The sequence below is a fragment of the Pongo abelii genome, chromosome 10, assembly GCF_028885655.2.
Source record: "Pongo abelii isolate AG06213 chromosome 10, NHGRI_mPonAbe1-v2.0_pri, whole genome shotgun sequence".
Taxonomy (NCBI): Eukaryota; Metazoa; Chordata; class Mammalia; order Primates; family Hominidae; genus Pongo; species Pongo abelii.
In genome coordinates, this window is record NC_071995.2 from 5,167,764 (window position 1) to 5,194,327 (window position 26,564).

A 26,564-nucleotide genomic window follows, 5' to 3' on the forward strand; every position below is an offset into this window, starting at 1 on the left:
GGGGTTACCTAACAATTCTGTCTTTTTTTCTTTTTCAACAACTCTTTATGTTGTATAAAACTTGTAGTAATACAAATAATTCTTGCCATATTACAAGTCTGTTTTATCTGGTGGAGTACAAAGCATTGTTGCCCTGTGGTTAAATGAGTTTTTGCATCTATTTGTAAACTAATTTCAGCCTCCCTTTACCTCTATAAACATGTTTCTTTGAGTTCTTCTTTGATCAGTTGTGACATCTTACTGCTTTTCTCATTAATTGAGTTAAATAAAAATCTTTGAAGACATTTAATTTCATATTTGTATGAGAGTCATGACTCCATCCTATTTTTAAAATCATCCTTCAACAACTTGGTAGTTGATTCATGCCCTAAAACAGCTTCTTTCCACCAGGAAAGAGTAGATGAGGACTGTGGTATCAACAAAATAACATTAGAGATTTATGTGTAGCTCTACTCTTATTCCCTAAACTTTCTATTTGTAACTTAATTGCACTTATAGTGACTACTGCCTAATAACAACTAATTTCTAAATAATGCTTTACAGTTTGAAATGTTTTCTGCTATTTGATTTGCACATCGGTGACCTATGTAATAAGCTGAAAAAGCACTATGATAACTCCCACTTATAGATGAGAAAGTAGGGAGGCCTGACATCACATAAATAAAGGCTCATGTCTTCTGAGACAAATTCCTTGTTCTTTCCACTATACACCACACCACCACACCACATACACCTCCACCAGTCCATACTTCAAAGTGCCTCTTGAAAAATCAAAGTTAATTCAATTAAGTTTGAGACAATTTCAGCATTAAGGATACTTTATATGAATATGCCAATAATTTGCAAATTGATATTCAGTTGTGGTTTGTAGGTTCTCTTTTTAATCACATTACTCAATTGATCTATAAAACAATTGTCAGAGTAATTAATAATAGTATCATTTTCTGAAAGAAGAAAAGAAGCTAACTAATATTTATTAAATACGTGCAATGTGGAAGATATTTTTATCGAAGTTTTATAATTTAATCTTCAAAATAGCCTTGAGAAATAACCTCCATGTTTTCATTGTCCTGTTGGTGATAGTAATAGTATAAATCCATTTATTGACCACTCATATTTTATCTGATGTAATCCTCACATCTGTTGGGTTGGTTGTATAAGTGAGATCTAAATCATAGGAACATTGAGAACTATACACCAGGTCATATGTTGGGATTTCACCTTAGGTCCAAAGTTCATGTTCTTAACAACTTAGTGGTTCAGAGTAGCCAAGACCATTGTTTGGTCGGTCAGTAGGACAGTGCCCATTCTGTATGAGGCTCTTTCCTCAGGACTGTGAAGAATAAATGGGGCCTCTGTCCTGGGTGTCTTGAAGTCTATTGTTGATGTAAGGTCAAGGGAATAGATGAAAGTTGAGAAAACAGGGACAAGGAGAAATGTACCAATGTCCACAGTAAAAGAGGAGTTTCTTTTCCAGAGATCTAGAGAACCTGGAACATGAGGTCATCGAGGTGAGCTTCCTGTTTACTCCTAGTCTTGTCAAAACATGGAGAGGTTAAGGATCAGAACAAATGCAAAGCAACCCAAAGGGCTTTTAACTCACATTTGCAGCTGGGTCAAGTACAAGGCTCAGTGCTAAGGCTAGCATGTCAACAGGCAACAGAGAGAGTATGCAGCTCCTTTGCTCCTCTTCAGCTCTGGTGTTCTTCCTCTAAAAACAAATGACCTTCTGATTAGAATGGATGGAACGGAGAGAATCGAAGCTGCCGATGGGTGAAGAGATGTAAGGGAGCTCCTGTCTTCTCTACAGGTGGTTCAGCTTCCTGGCTTAAAGGGATCCCAGCCCAGGGAGCTGAGAAAACTTGCAGATGAGCTTGCTAAAGCATTTTTGTTAAATTAGGAGGAACCAGAGAAGGACGGGAGAGGTGGCAGACCTCTACCTTCAAGTACACATTGACTTGATTGTCAAAAGTGAAGGAATGTGGAGGCCTGGGAGTCAGGGCAGGATTCCAGAAGGATGGCTGGAAAGAAAGGGTATGAATTTTGGAAGAGGGTAATCTGATCTTGGGGAGTCATCTGGATGCATTAAAGACAAATCATAGAACATACCCAGTGAAAGACATTTCCTGCCGCGAAGTCAAGTAAATGCAATATATATGGAGTGTTTGGATTTCAGTAATTCATTTATCAAAGTTAGAGCTCTAAATGGTGCAGATGTTGCATAAGAAATTAGAGTTTCATATAGAAGATTAAAGGTTGCTGTCTAATAGAATCTAAAAGTCTACGATTCTCTGCTTCTACACTAGATGGCAACTCCCTGATTTGGAGATTTCTAGAAAATATGTGTCAACGAAATGACTAATAGAGATGCTTTTACTCCCTTAGGCCCTGACAACATACTGTATTCGAAACATAATACAGAGAATATCACAAATGAAATACATTTGAGTACTGATATCCTCTATCCACTTACTCTGACTTTTTTCTTTACATAAATCAAATAGATAAATCCTCTCAGCCCATCCTTACCTTGTCCTCTCTGCTGAACTGCAAAGAGGCTTTGTTTTTCTGTGAGTTTTCCAATTGTTGACAGAGAATGAAAAGTTTCCAGAAAGGGACTGGGGCAGGTTGAAACATGGATGACTTTTATCTTTTTGACCCTTGTTCCTCTTCCAGCAATGGGATGTTTTCTGTTGTCCGAATGTCTTCACTAACCACACATGACATTCTAGCAGCAGGCTGAGAAGGCATTTTGTTTTTTTGTTTTGCTTTGTTTTATCTCCAATTTCTGACTACATTAGGTTTCTTTTGTTTACAAGCACGGTTTTCAAGTTTTCTGGGGAAATGTTTTCGAATTTTTGTTTTTCTGTGGAATCAAGCATCCCCCACCTCCCTCAGTGAAGTTGACATAAGCAAGTGGGACTGGAGGATGTTCTTCCTTCCTCAAAAACAAGGAAAAATGAAGTTTTCTCCTCTTCCAAGTAGAGCATGTGCACAAGTGTGTTCTAACGAGAAATATCAATTAAACTACTTTCTATTAAAGCATGTGCCTGTGGCCAGGAACGGACCTGGAACCACTGCTTATCAGGCCCGTTGTTTTGAAACCATGAACAACAGCCCAATGAATTCATCCTTCGGCAGACACTTGACAGAGATAGATCTTTCCGTTTCTAAAGATTGTAGTCACCAATTCCTAAGGTCAGGGAAATAATTGAGAGTGCAAAAACTACAAAGAATCAAAGAAAAATAAAATGCCCGTTACATATCCTGTTTAAATTGACAATTTTTATTATCCAGAAAACAACTGAATTACCACTCTCTTATACTAGAGGGACAAAAAGGGGAGGGAGGAATGCAGAAAGAGATGTGTGGAGGGAAGAAAGAAAACAAAAACCAGGCCCCTAATCCAGTTACAGGTGAAGACATGGAGAAAGAGATATAGACAGAACCAGAGACAGACAAGGTCAGGCAGAGACACAGACAGAAACTCTTTCATGTAGTAGAAACACACACACACACACACACACACCCTCCAGGAGAAATAAACATATGCACAAAGCATACAGAGACCTGGCTAAACTAAATTAGAAGCACACACATTTTAGAGACCTACACAGTGAGAAAGATGGAGAGAACTAAGGGTTCTTTGGATGCTAGAAAGAAACAAGAGAAGGGTGTGTGGCAGCACCCATTCGTTCAGTGCCTTCCACTCTTCACACACTGCCTTGAGCTCCTTGCAGGGGATCATAGTGCAGTTTTTACAAACACAAGTTTTTTATCTTCCCTCCAGCATTTTCTAATTGCAGGACTATGGGCCAGCTACTTAGCCTCTCTGAGGTTCAGTTGCCCTATCTCTAAAATGGGGATAATAATATCTACATCACAGGGTTGTTGTAAGAATCAATTGAGATAATACAGATGTAGTGCCCTGTGCACAGCCTGGCTCAGAGTTTGTACTCAATAGATGGTAACTGATGTTATTATTAAAATTCATAACAACACTATGGAGTAGGGATTATTATTTTTTATATAGGTCAGGAAATTGAAACTCAGAAAAGTTAAATAGTTTGCCCAAGTTACACAATTATTGAGTGATGGACCAAGATTTTAATCCAAATCTACCTGGCTTAAGAGCCCATTCTTATTTCACTGCACCATAGTTGAAACCTATCTCATTTTGTCATGCTGAATTTGTGTGTATGCACATGTGTATGTGCCTGTGTCTCACCCTGTCTGAGTCTCCAATGTCCATGATACAACTCTGTCTTTCTTTGCATACTCATAGCTTAGCTCCCACTTATAAGTGAGAACATGTGGTATTTGGTTTTCCATTCGTGAGTTACTTTACTTAGGACAGTGATCTCCAGTTCCATCCAAGTTGCTGCAAAAGACATTATTTCATTCTTTTTTTAAGGCTAAGTAATATTCCATGTATATGTGTTTATGTATATATGACACATTTTCTTTATCCACATGTTGGTTGAGGATGAAAAACACTTTAAAAGGAGGGGTAAATCACACATATAAATTGTATCCAATTCCCTTGGTTAGAAGTCATTTCCCCATGCACCTCTAGATGCCAGCCAAGTCCTTACAACATCAATTGTTCTTTTCCTAACTCCTCCTGATAGCACCAAACTATTTTTCCCAGGAACTTGCACTCAACTAACTTGCTGATGGTATTGAGCTACTAAACTTGAAGTTCCTTGAGAACAGAATGGTTGTTGTATCACCACATTGTTGGTCACGGGCAGGCACTAAATTCCTTCTGAAGATTTCATAGAAACCAATCTGGTTTTTTTTTTGTTTTTTGTTTTTTTTTTTACATTCTGAGTAATTTATGTGTATGTCCTATCTCAGGACCAGGTCCTCTGTCTTTTTCATCCTTATATCCACTTTGTGCCTCAGATACTACCCTGAAGGCCAGAGGAGTGCAATACATACTTCATAGCTCCTGTTTTTTAAAAGGCAGGAACAGCCAGGTGCAGTGGCTTATGTCTGTAATCCCAGCTACTCAGGAGTCTGAAGCAGGAGGATTTCTGGAGTCAAGGAGGCTGAGGCTGCAGTGAGCCCTGATTTTGCTACTGCACTCCAGTCTGGGTGACAAAGGAAGAACTTGCCTAAAAAAAAAAAAAGAAAAGAAAAGAAAAGGCAGCAACATTTTCCCCACACTCTCCTCTTAACCGTAATTGAAATTCTCTGGAATTTCTTCAAAGATTACTTTCTACCCTTCTTCAGAAATACAGAGTCCTGATTCTGGAGATGGGGCTCGTGTCTGCACCTCAAATCCACCAGATCCAGACACTTCATGTTAGCTTTACCTTTTATGGTCTTATTCAGCAGAGGCATGTGTGCCACTGGATTGCTGAAAGTGGCCCAAATGGGCACTGAGGCCGGAACCATCAATGAGCAAAGTCTTCAGGAATTTTTTTCAACTGTCATGTCAAAAATATTTTTCATGGGCCTAAAACCAGGATTATCACACTATTTATCTGGTCTGTTCCAGGTGAGTCTTCTCTGGATTATGCATTTCTGATGCGTATTCCTGGGGCTGTGCTGTCCTGTCCATGCACGGGTCTGTCCCCAGGGCAAGGTTCACACTCGTCTTTCATGTGGCGGCCAGGGGGAACCTGGGAATGAAGGACTTGATGTGTTATTGTGTGCCAACCCCTCTAAACTTAGGCTGTACTTAATCACTCCAAGACATGGCTGTTTGCCATTTCTCTGACAGTTCTCATTTCTTAAGGAAAAACAAAGGCATGCTGGGGGTGGGGGGTCCTACTTTGGAAACAGTACCCTCCTGAGTGGGTGCCAGACCCCATCTGTCCCTTGCTCAGGCCATCAGAGAAAAGAGGATGAGTTTCCTGCTGTAGTTGGACATTTCTAGGATCTTTTAAACTGCAACACTGCAGGGGAAAAGACAAAGAAGAGAGATGCAGAAAGGGCCCACTTGTAAATCAGCTGCTCAGTGGTGGGCTCAGGCCTCCATAGCCAATAAGCCCTATAAGCAGCTATGACTACCAGGGAGCAAAGACTTCTGAGCTACTGCTGATTGATTACAGCAGATTACATCAAGCTGAGAAAGGTGAAAAGGGGAGAATTCAGAGGAAGCAAGACAAAGGAGGCCAAGGAAAAGAGACAGACACAGCAGCCCTGGAGAGCAGGAGGGAGCAGGCAGAGAACAGGGCAGCAGGCACTTGTTTTCATGCGCATCCGTGTGAAGAGACCACCAAACAGGTTTGTGTGAGCAATAGAGCTGTTTATTTCACCTGGGTGCAGGTGGGCTGAGTCCGAAAAGAGAGTCAGCGAAGGGAGATGGGGTGGGGCCATTTTATAGGATTTGGGAAGGTAATGGAAAATTACAGTCAAAGGGGGTTGTTCTCTGGTGGGCAGGGGTGGATCTCACAAAGTACATTCTCAAGGGTGGGGAGAATTACAAAGAACCTTCTTAAGGGTGGGGGGAGACTAAAAGTACCTTCTTAAGGGTGGGGAAGATTACAAAGTACATTGATCAGTTAGGGTGAGGCAGGAACAAATCACAATGGTGGAATGTCATCAGTTAAGGCTTTTTTTACTTCTTTTGTGGCTCTTCAGTTACTTTAGGCCATCTGGATGTATACGTGCAAGTCACAGGGGATGCGATGGCCTGGCCTGGGCTCAGAGGCCTGACATTCCTGCCTTCTTATATTAATAATACAAATAAAACAAAATAGTGTTGAAGTGTTGTGGTGGCGAAAATTTTTGGGGGGTGGTATGGAGAGAGAATGGGCAATGTTTCTCAGGGCTGCTTCAAGTGGGATTAGGGGTGGCGTGGGAACCTAGAGTAGGAGAGATTAAGCTGAAGGGAGGTCTTGTGGTAAGGGGTGATATTGTGGGGATGTTAGAAGAAACATTTGTCGTATAGAATGATTGGTGATGGCCTGGATATGGTTTTGAATGAATTGAGAAGCTAAATGGAAGATACAAGGTCCGAATAAAAGGAGGAGAAAAATGGGTATTAAAGGACAAAGAATAGGGAGGACCCAGGACATCCAATTAGAGAGTGCCCAAGGGGGTTCAGTGTAATTACTTGCTTGGTTGGCAAGTTTTTGGGCTCCATCCTTGAGCTTTTTTATGTTGTCATACACCAGGCCAGATTGATTTAGGTAAAAACAACACTCCTCATTTAAGAATATGCAGAGTCCTCCTGTTTCAGCAGTGAGTAAGTCAAGGCCTCGGCGGTTTTGGAGGATAACTGCAGCTAAAGAGTCAATTTGGGCCTGGAGGACTGATAAAGTTTGTGATATGTCTGTGATGCTAGCAGAGAAGTCATTAGACAGGCTACAGAAGGTCGTGACAGAGGTTGAAATGCCTGCTATTCAAGTACCGAGAGCAATAGTGGAGGCAGAAAGTCCTAAACCGACCATCAAGGGAATTAGTGGAATAACTCTTTTTTTGTCGTTTTGGTGTCATGAGGGGAACAGGGAGCTCTTCAGTCCCATTTGCAAATTGAATTTTGGGGGTAAGGAAGACTAGTGTGCATGTGCCTGTCCAATTAGCAGGTAGACACATGTAGGTAGAAGATCCAAAGAGGAAGAAGAGACCTTGTGCAAGGCAAAACTGGAGATGTAAAGTAAAAAGATGAGAAGGAGTGCTGAAAGGGGTGTCTCGTACCCAGAATCCTAGGGATCCAGCTAGGGCAGCAGCTGTCAGAGGTTGTAATGGGGACTGATGGAGTAACTGCGTAGAGGGTGAGTTTCGATTTTCATGGTGTGTGAGAAAACATTGAGTATCTACGAGCAAACTTTCACTGTTATTTTCGGGGCTGGGTATAAGTAAACAAGAAGAGGGCCTGGGAGGAGAGTCTGATGAGCAAGGGGAAGGTAGCCAAGGATGGAGTGAAATACAGGGCAAGTGTCTTCCTAAGCAATAATTACTGCTAATGTTTTTAAGTTTGTCAGTATTGATAGAGAGCTTGTCGGTAATATGGAGCTGGAAGGCTCCAATTGTTTCAGTGATGTGTGTAGTTGGGCTTCGGAGATGAAGAGTAAAGGAACATTGAGAAGGTGAAAGTTACCTAGGGGAATTCCAGTGGGTCTTTGCCGAGAGATACATAAAGGAGCAGCCACAGGAATAGTAGTTTGTGTTGTGAGAGGTCCAAAATGGGGGGGTAGAGTTAATATAGAGAAAGGTTTTTTAAATAAGTGCGGAGGAGGGCGGCAGCTTGCTGATGTGAAATGTCTGGGGAGGTCTTGCTGGACCTGTCTAGAAAGTAAATGAGTTCTTCAGGAGGGTAAAAGTGAGGGCTGTTGAAGTTCAGAGCTGTAGGGAGATGGGAGATGTTGCCTAGTCTGTCTGTAAGGCGGGGACAGCTGTGTAGGCACTGGAAGAAAGGGAAATGCAAAGCCAGCAGTTGTTCACTAAGGAGGGATTAGAAGCGGCTAAGAGAGAATGGGTAAGGTTGATAGTGTGGTGGTGATAGATGGGGAGAGGTAGAGGGTGGCATGAGAATGGGAATGAGAATAAGAGTGAGCATAAAAGCAAAGAATAGAACTTCATCAGGGTGGAAGTATTGGAGGGTGCCCTGCCAGCAAAGATCATCTACCCACTCTAAGAGGGAGTTGATGATCCTTGAGTGGGGGTTTGGGGATAGCACCAAGAGATATCAGCTGTGATGGCTTGAAGAAACAGTGTAAATGGGTGGTGTAAACAAGAGTAGGGCATTTATAAGTAGTTAAGAATGGAGAATAGGAGTATGACCGGACAGAAGATAGTAGGGCTGACTAGTTTTTTGGGGCTCGGCCTAAGTGGTGGGGGTGACTTCGTAAAGCCCTGTTGCAAAAAGTAGGGTAAGGATGAAAAGACCTAATAGAATGAAGGGATGTATTAGGCTCATAAGGGTTATTACTGTTCTTCAGAAATACGAGTGAGTTTAAGGGAAGTAGGGGAGAGTACTTGCGACTTCCAGGAGGAAGAGGAGGGATTAGGCTTGCTGTCCAATGGACACAGCTTTATTCTGGAATGGTGAACCCAGTGGGGAGGATCCTGCAGGCGGACAGCAGTCGGGGTACTATAGATGACTAAGTAGGGTCCGGTCCATCGAGGTTGTAGAGTTTGAGGGGTCAGATTCTTAATAAGAACTGATCGTCCAGCTAGGGTGTCTTCATATGGCTGGGGATCTGGAGTAGGCAAGAGAAGATTAGCAGCCTGGTGAATTTCCTGTCTAGCCTGCTGGAGGACTGGAAGATAGTCTCCTAGAGGGCTGGTGTCTGGGATGAGTTTGGGGCCAAGCAAGAAAGTGCGTCCATATAAAAGTTCAAATGGACTGTACCCTGTAGCATCTTGAGGACAGGCTCTGATTCTGAGAAGAGCAAGAGGTAAAAGTACTGTCCAATCCTTTTTAAGTTGGAGGCTGAGCTTGGTGAGGTGTGCCTTTAAAAGACCATTAGTCCGTTCTACCTTTCCTGAAGATGGAGGACCATAAGGGATATAAAGGTTTCACTGAATACTAAGAGCCTGAAAAACTGCTTGGCTGATATGACTAATAAAGGCTGGTCTGTTATCAGACTGTATAGAGGTGGGAAGGCTAAACTGAGGAATTATGTCTGACAGAAGGGAAGAAATGACTGTAGTGGCCTTCTCAGACCCTGTAGGAAAGGCCTTTACTTATTCAGTGAAAATGTCTATTTAGACTAAGAGGTATTTTAGTTTCCTGACTCGGGCATGTTGAGTAAAGCTAATTTGCCAGTCCTGGGTGGGGGCAAATCCTTGAGCTTGATGTGTAGGGAAGGGAGGGGGCCTGAATAATCCCTGAGGAGTAGTAGAATAGCAGATGGAACACTGAGAAGTTATTTCCTTGAGGATAGATTTCCACGATGGAAAGGAAATGAGAGGTTCTGAGAGGTGGGCTAGTGGCTTGTACTATAGCATAGCCTGCCTTTGCTGGTATGTGGCGATTAGGCCTGGTGGAACTGCCATCAATAAATCAAGTGTGATCAGGGTGAGGAACAGGAAAGAAGGAAATATGGGGAAATGGGGTGAATATCAATCAGTTGGATCATAGAGATACAGTCATGGGGGTCAGGTGTGGTATCAGGAATAATGTGGGAGGCCAGATTGAAGTCCGGGCCAGAAACAATGGTAATTGTGGGACTTAAAAAAAAGTGAGTACAGCTGAAGGAGCCAGGGAGCAGAAAGTATATGTGTCAGGTATGAGGAAGAAAATAGATTTTGGAAGTTATGAGAAATGTAGAGAGTGAGTTGAGCATAGTTTGTGATTTTTAGGGCCTCTAAAAGTATGAAAGCAGCAGCAGCCACTGCATGCAGACATGAGGGCTAGGCTAAAACAGTAAGGTCAAGTTGTTTGGACAGAAAGGCTACAGGGTGTGGTCCTGGCTCTTGTGTAAGAATTCTGACCACACTAACCATGCCTAGGAAGGAAAAGAGTTGTTGTTTTGTAAGGGATTGAGGTTTGGGAGATTAATCAGACACGATCATCAGGGAAAGCACGTGTGTTTTTATGAGAATTATGCTGAGATAGGAAACAGATGAGGATGAAATTTGGGCTTGACTGAAGTAATGGGGGCTGTCTGTGAAGCCTTGCGGCAGTACAGCCCAGGTAATTTGCTGAGCCTAATGGGTGTCAGGGTCAGTCTAAGTGAAAGCAAAGAGAGGCTGGGAGGAAGGGTGCAAAGGAATAGTAAAGAAAGCATGTTTGAGATCCAGAACAGAATAATGGGTTGTGGAGGGAGGTATTGAGGATAGGAGAGTACATGGGTTTGGCACCACGGGGTGGATAGGCAAAACAATCTGGTTGATAAGGCGCAGATTCTGAACTAACTTGTAAGCCTTGTCTGGTTTTAGGACAGGTAAAATGGGGGAATGGTAAGGAGAGTTTATAGGCTTTAAAAGCCCATGCTGTAGCAGGTGAGTGATAACAGGCTTTAATCCTTTTAAAGCATGCTGTGGGATGGGATATTGGCATTGAGCGGGGTAAGGGTGATTAGGTTTTAATGGGATGGTGACGGGCATGTGATCAGTTGCCAGGGAAGGAGTAGAGATATCCCATACTTGTGGGTTAAGGCTGGGGGATATGAGAGGAAGACGTGAAGGAGGCTTTGGGTTGGGGAGAAGGGTGGCAATGAGATGAGGCTGTAGTCCAGGAATAGTCAGGGAAGCATATAATTTGGTTAAAATATCTCGGCCTAATAAAGGAACTGGGCAGGTGGGGATAATTAAAAAGGAGTGCTTAAAAGAGTATTTTCTAAGTTGGCACCAGAGTTGGGGAGTTTTAAGAGGTTTAGAAGCCTGGCCGTCAATACCCACAACAGTTATGGAGGCAAGGGAAACAGGCCCTTGAAAAGAAGGTAATGTGGAGTGGGTAGCCTCTGTATTGATTAAGAAGGGGACAGGCTTACCTTCCACTGTGAGAGTTACCCGAAGCTCGGCGTCCGTGATGGTTTAGGGGGCTTCTAAAGCGATTGGGCAGTGTCAGTCTTCAGCCGCTAAGCCGAGAAGATCTGGGAAGGAGTCAGTCAGAGAGCCTTGGGCCAGAGTTCCAGGGACTCTGGGAGTGGCTGCCAGGTGAGTTGAATAGTCCGATTTTCAGTGGGGTCCACACAGATGGGACGCGGCTTAGGAGGAATCCCAGGCTGTGGGCATTCTTTGGCCTGCTGGCCAGATTTCTGGCACTTGTAGCAAGCTCCTGCGGGAGGAGGTTCTGGAGGAACGCCTGGCTGCTGCAGTTCAGGCTTTTGGAAGTTCTTGTGTGCTGAAGATGTGGCTGGGGTTTGTCTCACAGTGGAGGCAAGGAATTGCAACTTTTTTCTATTGTTGTACACCTTGAAGGTGAGGTTAAGTCCTGTTGTGGGGTTTGAGGGCCAGATTCTAATTTTTGGAGTTTTATTTAATGTCGGGAGCAGATTGGGTAATAAAATGTATATTGAGAATAAGGTGGGCTTTTGACCTTTTAGGGTCTAGGGCTATAAAGCGTCTCAGGGTTGCTGCCAAACGATCCATGAACTGGGCTGGATTTTTATATTTGATGAAAAAAAGCCTAAACGCTATCTGATTTGGGATAAAGAAAAAGGAGCATTAACCTTGACTACGCCTTTAGCTCCAGCTGCCTTTTTAAGAATAAATTGCTGGGCAGGTGGGAAAGAGCTAGTTGCGGAACTAAACTGTAAGCTGGACCAGGTGTGAGGAGGGGAGGTGATAAAAGGATTATAGGGTGGAGGAGTGGAGGCTGAGGAAGAATTGGGACCTAGCTCGGCCTGGCGAAGGAGGGAGAGGTCAGATGGGTGTGTAGAAAAGGAAGATTAGAAAGACTCAGCGATGCTTGGGGTTGGGACTGAGGGGACAGGCGGGAGGGAAAGAAGGAAGATTTGGGATGAGTTGCACTGGGCACAGAGACTAGGAAGGGACTGATGTGTAAAAGAATGCCTGGACGTCAGGTACCTCAGACCGTTTGCCCATTTTATGACAAGAATTATTTAGATCTTGTAGGATGGAAAAATTGAAAGTGCCGTTTTTCCGCCTATTTGGAACTACTGTCGAGTTTGTACTGGGGTCAAGCGGCATTGCAGAAGAAAATAAGGCATTTAGGTTTTAGGTCAGGTGTGAGTTGAAGAGGTTTTAAGTTTTTGAGAACACAGGCTAAGGGAGAAGGAGGAATGGAAGGTGGAAGCTTGCCCATAGTGAAGGAGGCAAGCCCAGAGAAAAGAGTAGAGGCACGGAGAAGGGGTGGGGGGTTCTTGCCCTCCAGAAAAGCAGAGAAGGGGTTGGAGCATGGAAATAAGGGATTGGGGCACAGAGATAAGAGGTTGGGGTGCGGAAATAAGCGATCGGGGGGTTCTTGCCCCCTAAGAAAGTGGGACTTGCCACTAAGGGTGAAGGAGAAGGGGTTGAGGGGTACTTGCCCCTGCCCCAGGATAGCGGGACTTGCTGCTAAGGGTGAAGGAGAAGGGGTTGAGGGGTACTTGCCCCTGCCCCAGGAAAGCGGGACTTGCCGCTAAGGGTGAAGGAGAAGGGGCGGCTTGGCCTGTGGCTCGCCGTGATCGTATAGTGGTTGGTACTCTGCGTTGTGGCCGCAGCAGCCTCGGTTCGAATCTGAGTCACGGCACCAAATTTCATGCGCGTCTGTGAGAAGAGACCACCAAACAGGCTTTGTGTGAGCAATAAAGCTGTTTATTTCACCTGGGTGCAGGTGGGCTGAGTCCGAAAAGAGAGTCAGCGAAGGGAGATAGGGGTGGGGCCGTTTTATAGGATTTGGGAAGGTAATGGAAAATTACAGTCAAAGGGGGTTGTTCTCTGGTGGGCAGGGGTGGACCTCACAAAGTACATTCTCAAGGGTGGGGAGAATTACAAAGAACCTTCTTAAGGGTGGGGGAGACTACAAAGTAACTTCTTAAGGGTGGGGAAGATTACAAAGTACATTGATCAGTTAGGGTGGGACAGGAACAAATTACAATGGTGGAATGTCATCAGTTAAGGCTGTTTTTACTTCTTTTGTGGATCTTCAGTTACTTTAGGCCATCTGGATGTATACGTGCAAGTCACAGGGGATGCGATGGCCTGGCCTGGGCTCAGAGGCCTGACACTTGTCTTGGGGAGGCCTCCCTGAATGGAGGCCCAGGGCCTTGGTGAGGGTGCCTGGCTCACATTCACAATGGATTTCAGAGCTTTCCAGTTATTTCCCTGCCACTTTGAAATACCACCTTCCCAATGATCCGGCTCATACATCAGAATGTGTTTGTGATGTAAAGAGGCATAAGTATGTACTTGCTGACTCAATTCCTGAATTTTTGCAGGATAATTAAGTAGCATTTTCACTGGGAGTGTAGTCAAATGTGATTTGTACTGGAGGTCCTTATTCTGCCAGATGCATGCAGAGAGTAAAATGCTGTGGAAATAACATTTATTTAACAGGTACCTACCCCATGTCTATGTATTTCTACCGATAAGGAAACCAGGGAACAAAGAGGTAAAGTCTCTTGACCACAGATCCCTTCCTCCCTCCCTCCCTCCCTCCCTCTTTCACAGAAAGAGCTCTCTGGAACCATCTTGAGCCACCCTGTGAATCTTGCCATGTCCATAAACATACATACACACACACAGACTTTCTCATCCTTATTCTTACAAATATAATTTTAGTGAAGATTATTTTAGAACATGATATGATACAGTAATGATCCAAACAATGGCCTGTCCTACTTGAATTGCTTTTATAATATAGTATGACATTTGTGTCAACTGATACAGATTTAGATTTATACATTGAAATTAATATTATAAGAATGGTAAAGATGCAGGATTTTTTGCTCCTTAGCTCAGCTAATCTAGGTTTTTGTCTCATGACCAGGAAGAACGAGGCATGCGGACACAATGAAGGGTGAGGAGGATAGAATTTATTAAGTGAAAAGAAAGTTCTCAATAAAGAGAGGGGGTCCTACAAGCAAGTTTCCACCCCCCTCCCCAAAATGAATACCAGGGCCACCACACACGAGCTGAAGAGGCCAGGCTCTTCCCCTGCATAAGGCATGGATTTCTGGTGGCTCCACCCCATTCCCTCAGTGCATGTGGGCTTCCAATCCACTGTGGGCATGCCCAGGCAAGAATCTCTGCAGGTTCCCTATGTGCACAAAACATCTAGTGTAAACACTTTTGGGGGTGGGATGGAGATTCTTTGAGGACCCTTCCCTATCTGCCTTGGCCTTTCTCTGCCTCCTGCCTCTATGAGTAATACTAGTGAGAATACAAACTATGCTTGTTCAAACACTACTTTGTTATGTTATGACACAGTCATCCCACTTAATCCTTACAACACTCTATGAAGAGGTATTATTTTTATCCTATTTTGTAAATAAGGAAACTGAAACTTACCACGGTTAAGTAACAGGCTTAGGGCTACCCAACTGGGAAGTATAGAATCGGGATTCAAACTCTGGTTTTCTGGACTCCTCAGCCCTATTTCTTCAACCCTATTCTAGTCTCATTGCTTTTCCCCAAGTTTCATCTGAATCTAGCTCTGCTTAACTAAGTTTATGCTTGCATTTCTTTCTTAGGTCCCTAAATGGAAGTCCCTTGAATGCATTCCTGGAGCCTTTTCTGCCAGTGCTGTTTCCAGCAGGTGTCAGGATACCATTTCCCTTCTACCCTCCTCTTGAAGCCCTTGGCCAGCTCCCTGGGCATCCCAGCTGACTCAGGACTCATGCCTCTCACTGGCACTGCCCACTGTGCCTCTTCTCTGCTCCTAAGTCTGGCCTTTCTAGAAAACTTTCAGTACTTTTGTTGTTGTTGCTGTTTGTTTGCTTGCTTGACTGCTCTTTTGCCTTCTGATCTGAGAAAAGCAGTTGGACCACAGGGAGACTCCCTGGGCTGGGCGGTGGATCCCACACACTTCCTCCATTTCCCGCAGGGTTGAGTGGTTGCATTTTCTTGTCTCCTCACTCTTCTGGTATATATTATTAGCTTATTTCTGTTTTCCATTTTTTAAACTTTTATAACAAATTCCAATCATCCAACTAAAACTTTTATATAACTTTTACTCCTAAAGCTTAGGTCAAGCTTCTTTTTAAATGTCATTTGAACTTTACAAAATAGGACTTTTTTTCTTGTTTAATTAAATATTTCAGCATAAAATGTTTTGAAGTTTAGAAAGGTTTAGAGAATAGTTATAAATACCTTTTAATATTTTTACAGTTTTATACTTTTTACCACCCAGCTTTACAAAATCTTAAAACTTAGCCATATTTTTTTGAGTTTTTTGTTTTAAAGAAAGAAAGCATTAACTCCTAATTCTGAAAATTGGTCTTTAAAAGGGCATAATCAAGTGTGCTACCCAACTTCCTGTTGTGAACTATATTTCAGGATAACTAAATAGCCCTTGTAGACGAAGGAAAATTTTTTAAGGGAAGAATTCAGTGTAAGGCAATCTAACTTGACAAGTACCATTTTATATGCACAAATGAAGTCATCACTGCAGGCAACGATCATCAATGGATGAAGCTATTAAATGAAAGGTTGTCAGGGACCATTGCAGTGGAGGAATTAGGTTGCCCCCATCTTTATCCATCTTCACCAATTTTGTCATCACTAAAATATAGTGTGCCTGCCAATATGGCATAATGGAAGTATACAGCATAACTTAGGAAGTGTTCTTGCAAAAAAAAAAAAAATTAATTCTGAATTTAACCAAATCTCACACATTGTTTCTGTGGGGAACATAGAAGAAGAAACTAGTTAAATGGCAGCAGGAGAAAGCAAACAGAGAAATCCAGAATGGGAGGCAGTCCAGAGGACAACTTGATCCAGCTTCCATAACAAGGAAAATATGGAAAAGGTGTGTGTTAGGGAGTTCCAGGGTGGGATAGGGAAAAGGAAGTCCTGCTCTCCGTTTGAAGCAACTTAAGAGACATTAAAACAAAACTTAACCTGTGTCCCTTGCTTGGATCCTGATTTGTACAAGCTAGTGTCAAAAGATATTTTTGAGGCAATTGTGGAAATTTAATATGAATTATATACTTTAGGTGAGAACAAAAGTTATAAATAATTCTGTTAGATTGGATAACATTATGGTTGTATAAGAAAATGTCCATTTTTAGAGATGACTACTGAATTAAAGCATTTACTTTAAAATATTTGCAATAAAATGTCACAGATACATTTGAGTTCCCTGAGTAAATGCTTTTCTGATCTTATTTTTCTACTTCCCCCACCAAAAATGTTTACTGTCTGAACTTCAAGTTTACTACTTCCACCCACATTTGTTTCTATTACGTTATGTGTATGTATCCTCACGTGATGTATAGTATTAGTTTTCATGTCTTTAAACCTTCTGTATTAGGCTGTTCTTGCACTGCTATAAGGAAATATCTGAGAGTGAGTAATTTATTTAAAAAGAGGTTTAATTGGTTCACGGTCCTGCAGGCTGTACAGGAAGCACAGTGCATCTGCTTCTGGGGAGGCCACAGGAAGCTTCCAATCATGGAAGAAGGTAAAGGGGGAGCAGGCACATCACATGGCAAAAGCAGAAGCAGGAAAGACAGGGCATAAAAAGGAAGTCCCACACACTTTTTTTTTTTTTTTTTTTGAGACCGAGTCTCACTCTGTTGCCAGGCTGGAGTGCAGTGGCACCATCTCGGCTCACGCAACCTCTGCCTCCTGGGTTCAAGCGATTCTCCTGCCTCAGCCTCTAGAGTAGCTGGGACTACATGCACGTGCCACCATGCCCAGTTAATTTTTGTATTTCTAGTAGAGATGGGGTTTCACTATGTTGACCAGGATGGTCTCGATCTCTTGACCTTGTGATCCACCTGCCTCAGCCTCCCAAGGTGTTGGGATTACAGGCATGAGCCACCGCTCCCACCCACCACACACTTTTAAGTTACCGAATCTCATGAAAATTCACTGATTATCACAAGAACAGCACCAAGGGGATGGTGCTAAACCATTCATGAGAAATCCACATCATCCATAATCCAATCACCTCCACACCGTCCATGATCTGATCACCTCCACACCATCCATAATCCAATCACCTCCACACCGTCCATAATCCGGTCACCTCCCATCAGGCCCCAGCTGCAACACTGGGGATTGCAATTTAACTTGCATTTGGGCAGAGACAGATATGCAAATTATATCACCTTCCCCAAACAGTATCACCTATAACATGTATGATTGCATAATAAATATTTAAAATATAAGATTACCCACTTTGGGAGGCTGAAGCGGGTGGATAACGAGGTCAGGAGATCGAGACCATCCTGGCTAAGACGGTGAAACCCCATCTCTACTAAAAATACAAAAATTAGCTGGGTGTGGTCGCGGGTGCCTGCAGTCTCAGCTACTCGGGAGGCTGAGGCAGGAGAATGGCGTGAACCTGGGAAGCGGAGCTTGCAGTGAGCTGAGATCACGCCACTGCACCTCCAGCCTGGGCGGCAGAGCGAGACTCCCTCTCAAAAAAAAAAAAAAAAGATTACCTTTATGAGATTTATTCATTCTGCTATATAGATCTAACCATTTATTTCACTACTTTCTGCTATGTTTCCCAATTTCTTTATTGATTCAGCTGTTAACTGATATCGTGGCTATTTTTAAGTTAACACTTTTACTAGCAATGCTGCAATAAGCATTCTACATTTGCTAGACTCCTCCTAGAAGTAGATTTGTTGAGTTAAAAGGTAAGTATACTTTTACCAGAAATAAAAAATTATCCTCCTGAGGTATTGTAAGAATGTCTACACCCAACACATCTTGTGAGATTATATGAATCTTCCCATGTTTGCCAACACTTGGAGTTATCAAGTATTAATAGAGTGACTTTTAATCACGGTTACTTGGAGATTTTCTCATATAGAGACTCAGGCTTTTAAATGCAGTTACCCAAAAGAAAGCATGTTGAAGAGTGAAAGAGCAATACATAATAAAATAAATAATACATAAACAATACATGATAATACATAAGCAATACATAATAAAATAAAACAAATACACAATCAAAGCCTACACATATTCCAAATTCCCTGGGTCATGGCATGAATGTGCTGCAGAGTCATTCTAATCCTAGCACCTTTCCCGTTTCTTAGCCTACACTGAACATACTGAAACCAGGCAGCAATCAAGATTTAAACCACCCCTAAGGAAAGAGCACTGGTAATTTACAAAGGAAGACTAGAGGTCAGGAAAGACCAGATGGAATTAATACTGTGTGTCAAGAGCGAGAGCAAAGCTCCTCAGCTTGTAAATTCTCTACGGGTCTCTCATAGTTGTGGAGTTTGGTTGAGTGAAAGGCTGGGTGAGAAGCAAATGCAAATGTAACAAATACATTCATGGGCATGATGAATAGCCAAACCCATGCTACTCTGACTTTGGAATGGTAGACTCCCTTTATAGATCAACAGAAGCAATGAACAGTGAAGAGTAATTATTTTGCAAGAAATTATTATTAATTTCTATTATTTTAGATGTACAAGCAGTATTAAGAATAATACAAGTACCTACAACTGAAATTAAGAAACAAAGAATTAAGATTATGGTTGAAAACACCCATGATGCTCTTATCTTGAACTTGAGGTTTATAATGCCCATGCAAGTCATTTGACTTCCATTGATAGGTTTGTGCCCCGACTGCACACAAGACAGGGATTTGCATGCTGTAAAATTACCTTCTATGGTGTGAATCATTCTACAATTGTTTTTTCCTTGAACAATATATTGTTTTTCCTTGAACAATGTATTTTTCAGAATCATATTTTATATATGTAATTCTAGCTCATTTTTGCTGCTGTCTAGAATTTTATGTGAATACACCACAGTTTATGCATTTACCTGTGCATAAACAGGTAATGATAAACTTTAGAATGATCTAAAGTTTAGTGCATAAACTTTAGAATGATCTAAAGTGCATTTATATCATTCCATTTCCTGCTATTGTGATGCTATACATGTTTTCTGTGCATGTGTGCCAACACTTCTGTAGGGTGTATACCTAGAAGTACACTTTCTGTGTCGTAGGGGTGACAATCTTCAACTTTGCCAAATTGCTTCCTAAATTCATTGTCCAGTGTGCACCCTGCAGAGTATCTGACTTTGTATTGTTCCACATCTTAGTCAGCACTTGGTGGTGACATATTTAAGCTTTTTCCTTCAATGTGATGGGCGTAACACGGTTTTATCATGTGTTTTAAATTTATTCTTTATAATTGATGGCAGAGATTCAAGCTGCTTCTTTGGATTCCTTGTTCATATCTCTTGCCTATTGTTTTTTCTATGGGATTGTTTTGTTGTGAGTATATATATGTGAGTGTGTCTGAACATTTGTGTAATCTGTAGGAACTCCTTATAATTGTGGGAAATTTATACAAATTTTATTCAGCCCAAAAATTGTTTTAATTTCTCCCAAAGCCATGGTAGCCAATTATACTACTCCATCTTCTTCTCCCTGTCCAACATGAAAGAAAACAGAAAGGCATTTCAAAACAGGTCCTGAAGCTGCCTGTCCTCCCCAAAGTTCTAACCCTTTCCTTGACCTCTGTAGTAACAAATAGGGAGAAATTGCCAGAACTCAGACATATGGATTCTTAATAGTTTTATTGGGACATAACTGACATACGATATGTTTCAAACCCAAGAAAACAATTTGAGAATTTTTGACATATATATACACTGATGAAACTATCATCACAATCAAGATAATGAACCTGGCCAGGTGCAGTGGCTTACACCTGTAATCTCAGCACTTTGGGAGGCTGAGGCAGGAGGATCACTTGAGCCCAGGAGTTCAAGGCTGCAGTGAGCTATGACTATGCTTAAAATTTTCTCACTCCCTTCTCCAGGCAATCACAGATCTGCTTCCAGCCACTATCAATTTGTTTTTATTTTATTGAATGTAGAATTACACAGTACGTACTCTTTTTGTCTTGTTTCTTTCACTCAGCAAAATTACTTTGTAATTCATCTGTGTCTTTAAGTGTATCACTAGTTCATTCCTTTTCATTGTTGAGTAGTATTCCATTATATGGATATTCTATAGTTTATCAATTTGTCTGTTGCTGGTCATTCAGGATGTCTCCAGTTTTGGAGTATTAAAAATAAAGCTGCTAAAAATATTCATGTACAGTCTCAGTATGGAGATTGATCTTTCTATCTGTCTACCTACCTACCTATTCATATATATATATACACACAAAGGCACACACGTAGACACATGTATCTATGTACATTCCTTTTTCTTGAGTAAATATTTTGGAGTGAAATGGCTATATCATATGGTAGTGTATGTTTAAGTTTTTTTTTTTTAAAGTGCTAAAAGGTTCTCCAAAGTGACTGTACCATTTTGCATTCCCATCTCCTGTGTATGGTATGAGAGTGCTATATTCCCATAGTCTCACCAATATTAGCTGTGGTCATTCTTTTTTAATTTTGCTGTGCTAGGGGTTTTGTAGTGGCATATCATTGCGGTTTTCATTTGATTTGCGTTTACCTGATGGCTAATGATATTGAGCATCTTTTCATGTGTTTTGTACTCCATCCATAGATCTCATCTGGTGAAGTATCTGTTCAAATATTTTTTCCATCTATTATTAGGTTGTTTGTTTTCTTATCATTGAGTTTTGAGAGCACTTCATAATATTCTTAATTTAAGTCCTTTATAAGATATGTGTTTCACAAATATTTTCTCCCAATCTGTAACTGTCTTTTCATTTTCTTAATATTGTCTTTTGAAGAAGTTTAATTCCTCAATTTGTTCTTTTATGAATCCTGCTTTTGATATCATATCTAAGGAATCTTTGCCCAGCTTAAGATCACAAAGGTTTTCTCTTATGTTTTCTTCCAGAATTTTTATAGTTTTAAATTTTACACTTAGTTATGGGATGCTTCCTGAATTAATTTTTGTTTATGATGTATGGTATGGATTGACATTAATTTTATTTTTGCTTTGGATATCCAATTGTTTCTGCACCATTTGTTGAAGAGACAATCGTTTCTACACTGAATTGTCTTTGCACCTTTGTTGAAAATCAGTTGCCTGCATATGTGTGGTTCTATCTCTAGACTTTCTGTTCTGTTCCACTGATCTATTTGCTTATCTTTACACCATTACGACAGTCTCTTGATTATAGCTGCTTAATAGGAAATAAGCCTTGAAATCAGGTAGTGTGAGAAGATGCTTCCCATGGCTTCACATAGATTTGAGATCTCAGAATAACTCCCATAGTATAAATATGACATTTTCTTATGATACACAAGGGTAAATGAAGATAGAGGGGCAGGTCAGCTGAAATAGAAGCAACAGTCAACGACCATGAGGGCAGCCTGGAATCTTTTTGCTGACCAATCTCCTCTTTGGCTAGCATTGAACAACCAGTTCCAAATCCTTGCTCTCTCTGAGGAGCTGACTGCCACCCTTCAGTCAACACATTCCTAATTACACTTCAGCCATCTAGTTGCAACGGGTTTCCAGGCTGCCTTCCTGAATCTTCCTGGTAGCCTTGAGTATCCCCAAATATCTGCGCATATTTCTAGATTGTCTTTGGGTTTCCTTAGCTTAGGGATAATGGTCATTCATTTTGATGTTTCTTCTTAATTTCATTCTTAAAGTTCCAGGGATGCCCATATGTCACTCCCAAATCTGAACGCAAGATGATGTTAGAATGTCTAATCAGTTATTGAGGATCAGTAACTTTTGTTGTAGATGTTCCGCAAAGTGATAAAGTTTCAACAGTCCTTAGACATTGTAGTTCCTGGGGGAACCACACTAGCATCTCATACGCTCACTTAAGAGCACAGCATCTAAGACTGGAACATCAATTAGTCATTTATTAATGATGTTTGAGCACCTGCTGTATGCCATGCATTAAGCCTGTGCTATGAGAATGAAGAAATTGATACAACGTAGTCCCTGTTCTCAAGATGCTTCAAATCTAATATATTCCACACCTTCATGGCCCAAGGCCAGTTAAAGATTCTAGCTATGGATCAATATAATCTAGATTTCAGAGCCCAGATCTATAATTTCTCCTCAGGTAAGATTGTTGCCATCACTGGGAAGGAGTAGGAGGCATTTTCTGTGTCAAGTCAGGCATTCTAATTCAAGAATAGTAGGATTTGGTTGACAAAGACAGCTCAGAAAAAGAATAAAGCACCCAGACAGGACCAGATGCTGGAAGCAAAGGCCAAGCCCTTGAAGGAGTGGCACAAGGTCAGTGAACATTTATCAGAAAAGAACAGAGACAGAATAGGGAGTAAATGGATGAAGACTTGTCTTTACCTCTTGACTGGGGAAGGTGTATGTGCAGGAGAGAGTGGATGAAACTGAATTTGAGCCTCAAGGTTAAAAGTTCAGTTGGTATTCCTTTCCCACTGGGAGGGCTCACTGAGGCAGGGAGAGTCCAGACATGTCCCAAAAGAACGAAATGAATCATTGTGCAGTTGCCTGTCTTCTGTGATAAATGTAGGTTTTGCACACCTCATTAAGAATATTTCACAAAAGGTAGAGACACAAGGTCCCTGCCAAATAAAGCAGTTCTTTAAAAGCCATTGCCCAGCCAAGGTGCATCATGAGGGTAGACTGGAGATTGAAAGAGGAAGTCTCTGGTCCTGGAATGGAAAGGGGAAGGTGCGGTGTGCTATGCTCCAGGACAATGGAAGAGCCTCCCGAACACACTCTGGTTGGGGATGCTGAGGAGTTAGGAGATGGCATCAGGCTTCCATAACGATGGAGACCTGGAAATTTAGCCGCAGCTGGGAGAAGCTGTCCAAGGCACAGAGCAAGGGGAGTGGGGGACTAACCTAACTGCAGTGGAGATTTGGGAGTTGCCTAGGTCCCAAAGGGAAACAAGTGCTGCTGGAAGGCCAATAGGAAGGAGTGGGACAAGTGGGAGTAGGGTGGCCTCACCTGTGGGCTCCATGGCTTATAGCCAAGGTGGGGTGATTAAAAGGGCCCGGGAAGACCTCCTGCCTGAAATAGTATTTTCCGCCCCTCAACTACAGCCTAATATTCCTTTAAAGTGGGGCACAGACTTCACTTCATAATTAGAACTAAGGATTATAATCAAAGTATCCCTAGGAGAGCTGAGTTCACTGGATGTTTTCTTAAGAGTAGTGTTGGAGGAAAGCACAGTTATACGATTCTGATGGAAGAGGGAAAAATGCACAGAAAAAGGGGATGGGGATCTGGGAGGCAGATTCCAGGGTTCTCAGTGGCCAGCCTGATGTCATGACAGTTAAGGCTGCCAGATTTGGCCAAACAAACACCAGGATGCTCAGTTCAATTTATCTGAAATTGAAACTTAATGGGGGACCTGTTTTTTATCTGTCAACCCCACGCCAGTGGGAAGTTCACTGTCATTCCCCTACTGAACCCCTCTGCGATGCTTCCCTTACGGATTCCCTGAGCCCTCACTTGGGTACGTGAGGACAGCTGGGAAGAGGCTGCAGAATGGAGGCAACAGAACCACAATACATAGGGAAGAAGATACCTTACTGAGACTTAGAAATGTAAACTTCTTAAGGACCAACACTCTGTCATTTCTCTCTGCATTCTAAGTACCTTGCATAATGCCTAGTACAAAACAGGTTGCTTGACACAGGTATGTTGAAATTCTTTTTAAGAGGCAATAATTAATAGTAACAGTAGCAAACATGTACACAGTGCTATTCCACCTGGGCTCTCTTCTTCTTTTTTTTTTTTTAAACTTTTGTTTTAAGACCCGTGGTACATGTGCAGAATGTGCAGATTTGTTAAACATCTGCCATGGTGGTTTGCTACACAGATTAACCCATCATCCAGGAATTAAGCCCAGCATCCATTAGCTATTCTTCCTGGTGCTCTCCCTCCCTTCGCCCTCCACACTACCCCCAGCCCGCCAACAGGCTGTGTGTGCTGTTCCCCCCATGTGTCCATGTGTTTAAAATAGTTTCTTCTAATCCTGTAAACAATATCAATGACAGTTTAATGGGAATCTATAAATTACTTTGGGCAGTATGGCTGTTTTTACTATATTGATTCTTCCTATCCATGAGCACGGAATGTTTTCCCATTTGTTTTTGTCCTCTCTGATTTCTTTAATCAAGGTTTGTATTTCTCCTTGAAGAGGTCCTTCGCTTTCCTTGTTAGCTGTGTTCCTAGGTGTTTTATTCTCTTTGTAGAAATTGTGAATGGGAATTGATTTACGGTTTGGCTCTCTGCTTGCACCCAGGCTCTCTTCTATGTACTTTACTGAAAAGCTGAGATGATGCCTCTGAACGACGTGGTACAAGAGACCTAGAAAGGACTTGTGCCAGTAGAAGAAGGAACTCTTTTGATATTGCTTTTTACTTAAGTGGGTTCCTTAATTATCAGTGTGTAATCCTTCTTCTTAGGAGTGGGAAGGCTATCCATGCCTTATGCTAGTCTTCCATTCAACTCCTCCTCCTCCAAAAACCAAAAGCACAGACAAAGTCAGTTACATTATAGATTCTCCCCTACCTTCCCTCTGCAGCTGTTCCCACCTCCAGACTTCCCTGACACCCAACGCCCCACTCAAGACCCACCCCACTCATCCAGAGTGCAAACCCATTACACTGAGTGCAGAGCTACCCATCGTTAAGGGAGGAAATCATTTTTGAAATAAGTTCGTAATGCTTTTGCCAAATATAGATGATATGGGGTTCCAGAGGAATTGGATTATTCAGGTTCCTCTTGCCCTCCTTCACACAGAGAGTGCCCCAGGCTTGGCTGTGTTCTCATAGAAACAGGCAAACAGAGAAGGCAAAGGATTCAATAATGAACCATGAGCATCTCTAGCCTGGCATGTACTGGCTTTAGATTTGCCAAACAGAACACTTGGAAAGTCTGGCTCCACTACATCTATCAAAGTCGGGCCAGGGAAGCCCCCAGACAATTTGAAGGTTGGAGAAAGTAGGTTTGGTACAACTGCTGCTACTTTTTTTTTTTCACACGATTTGGTTTTTTAGACAGAATCTCAAATGGCCCTCTTCATCCCGCCACCACCATCCCACCCCCACCCGACTGTAATCTCCATGTGGAGAGAACTGGCCACACATGGTTCTCATTCATTTGCATTTAACTCATCAAAATATTGTTTAGTCAAAATCTCTCTCTGTCCAAGGAGTCTTTTATGAGCTGACGGGATAAGCCTGGCTTAAGTCTATTGTAATTGGGGAGTTTTTTTTTTTTTTTTCTTTTCTTTGAACTGAGAAGCTGCTAGTTCCAAGCCAGCCCTAACCCAAAGCAGTCTGGAAAAGCTGTATTTGTTACTTACTTGTTGGATTGGTTCTTTAATTCTGGAATCCAGTCAGCTCTGGCACATGCCCTAGTTGGTGAAAAGTATTCTCTAAGTTGTTTTCAAGGCATCATTCTGGTCCAGTCAGCGACTGTGAATCCATGAGCTCTTCCTGCAAGGGTTACCTAGACTCTTGTTTCTGCTTACTTTTGCTGATGCTATCCTAGACCAGGCCAGGGTCCTTCCTCCCTGTGGAACTCAATGGATTCCTGACCCACGTTGTTCCTCTCCTGTAGAATTCACTGGCTTCCGGACCACAAATCCTCATGCTGCAGAGTAAGCTTCCTATGCCCTTGCTCTGACCATGCCACTCTCCTTCACGTGCCCCACGTGGCACTTCTTAAACAGGCGTGCATCTATGATTGAGGAATACATGGTCGAGTCCCAGGGACTGAGCAAAGTCAGAGACAAACATGGAACATTTCCCTAAAAACATCAAGCCTACTCAAAAATCGAGGAAAGTGCTGTTATCTTTCAAAGACCTACGGAAATATGGAGTTGACTACAAAATTATATATTCTGGAAATAAAACACGTGTCTTCAGGGAAATTTTAAGCTTGACACTACTTTGGACTAAATCCCTAGGTCTCCAAGAGTGATATATTTATTGCCTGCCACCATTAGTGTATGTGGGTAAAAGTTTGAGAAAGCCTAGTGTAGAGTAGCCCAAGCCCTCAATTTGTTTTTCAAGGCCCAGTGCATTTCTTCCCCCAAACCCTGTGCAATCTGTCACCAACATGTACCTTATTCTCTAGATAAATGGGGCAATTCATCATTCTCCAACACGCTCCCCCCTTA

General features: G+C 42.1%; 1 long non-coding RNA gene across 2 annotated transcripts in view; it reads left to right on the top strand.

Annotated features, from left to right (window-relative positions):
• The first annotated feature begins 6,117 nt into the window (after positions 1-6,117).
• The window catches only part of LOC129049033 (uncharacterized), a 62,233-nt gene continuing 41,786 nt past the window's right edge, over positions 6,118-26,564 (top strand). Inside the window, exon 1 of one of the 2 annotated variants that reach the window (XR_008511790.2) lies at positions 6,118-6,237. This is a non-coding gene — a long non-coding RNA (uncharacterized LOC129049033). Of the gene's footprint in view, positions 6,238-10,389; positions 10,598-26,564 lie in introns of those variants that run through there. The other variant, XR_010135701.1, reaches the window with a different exon arrangement.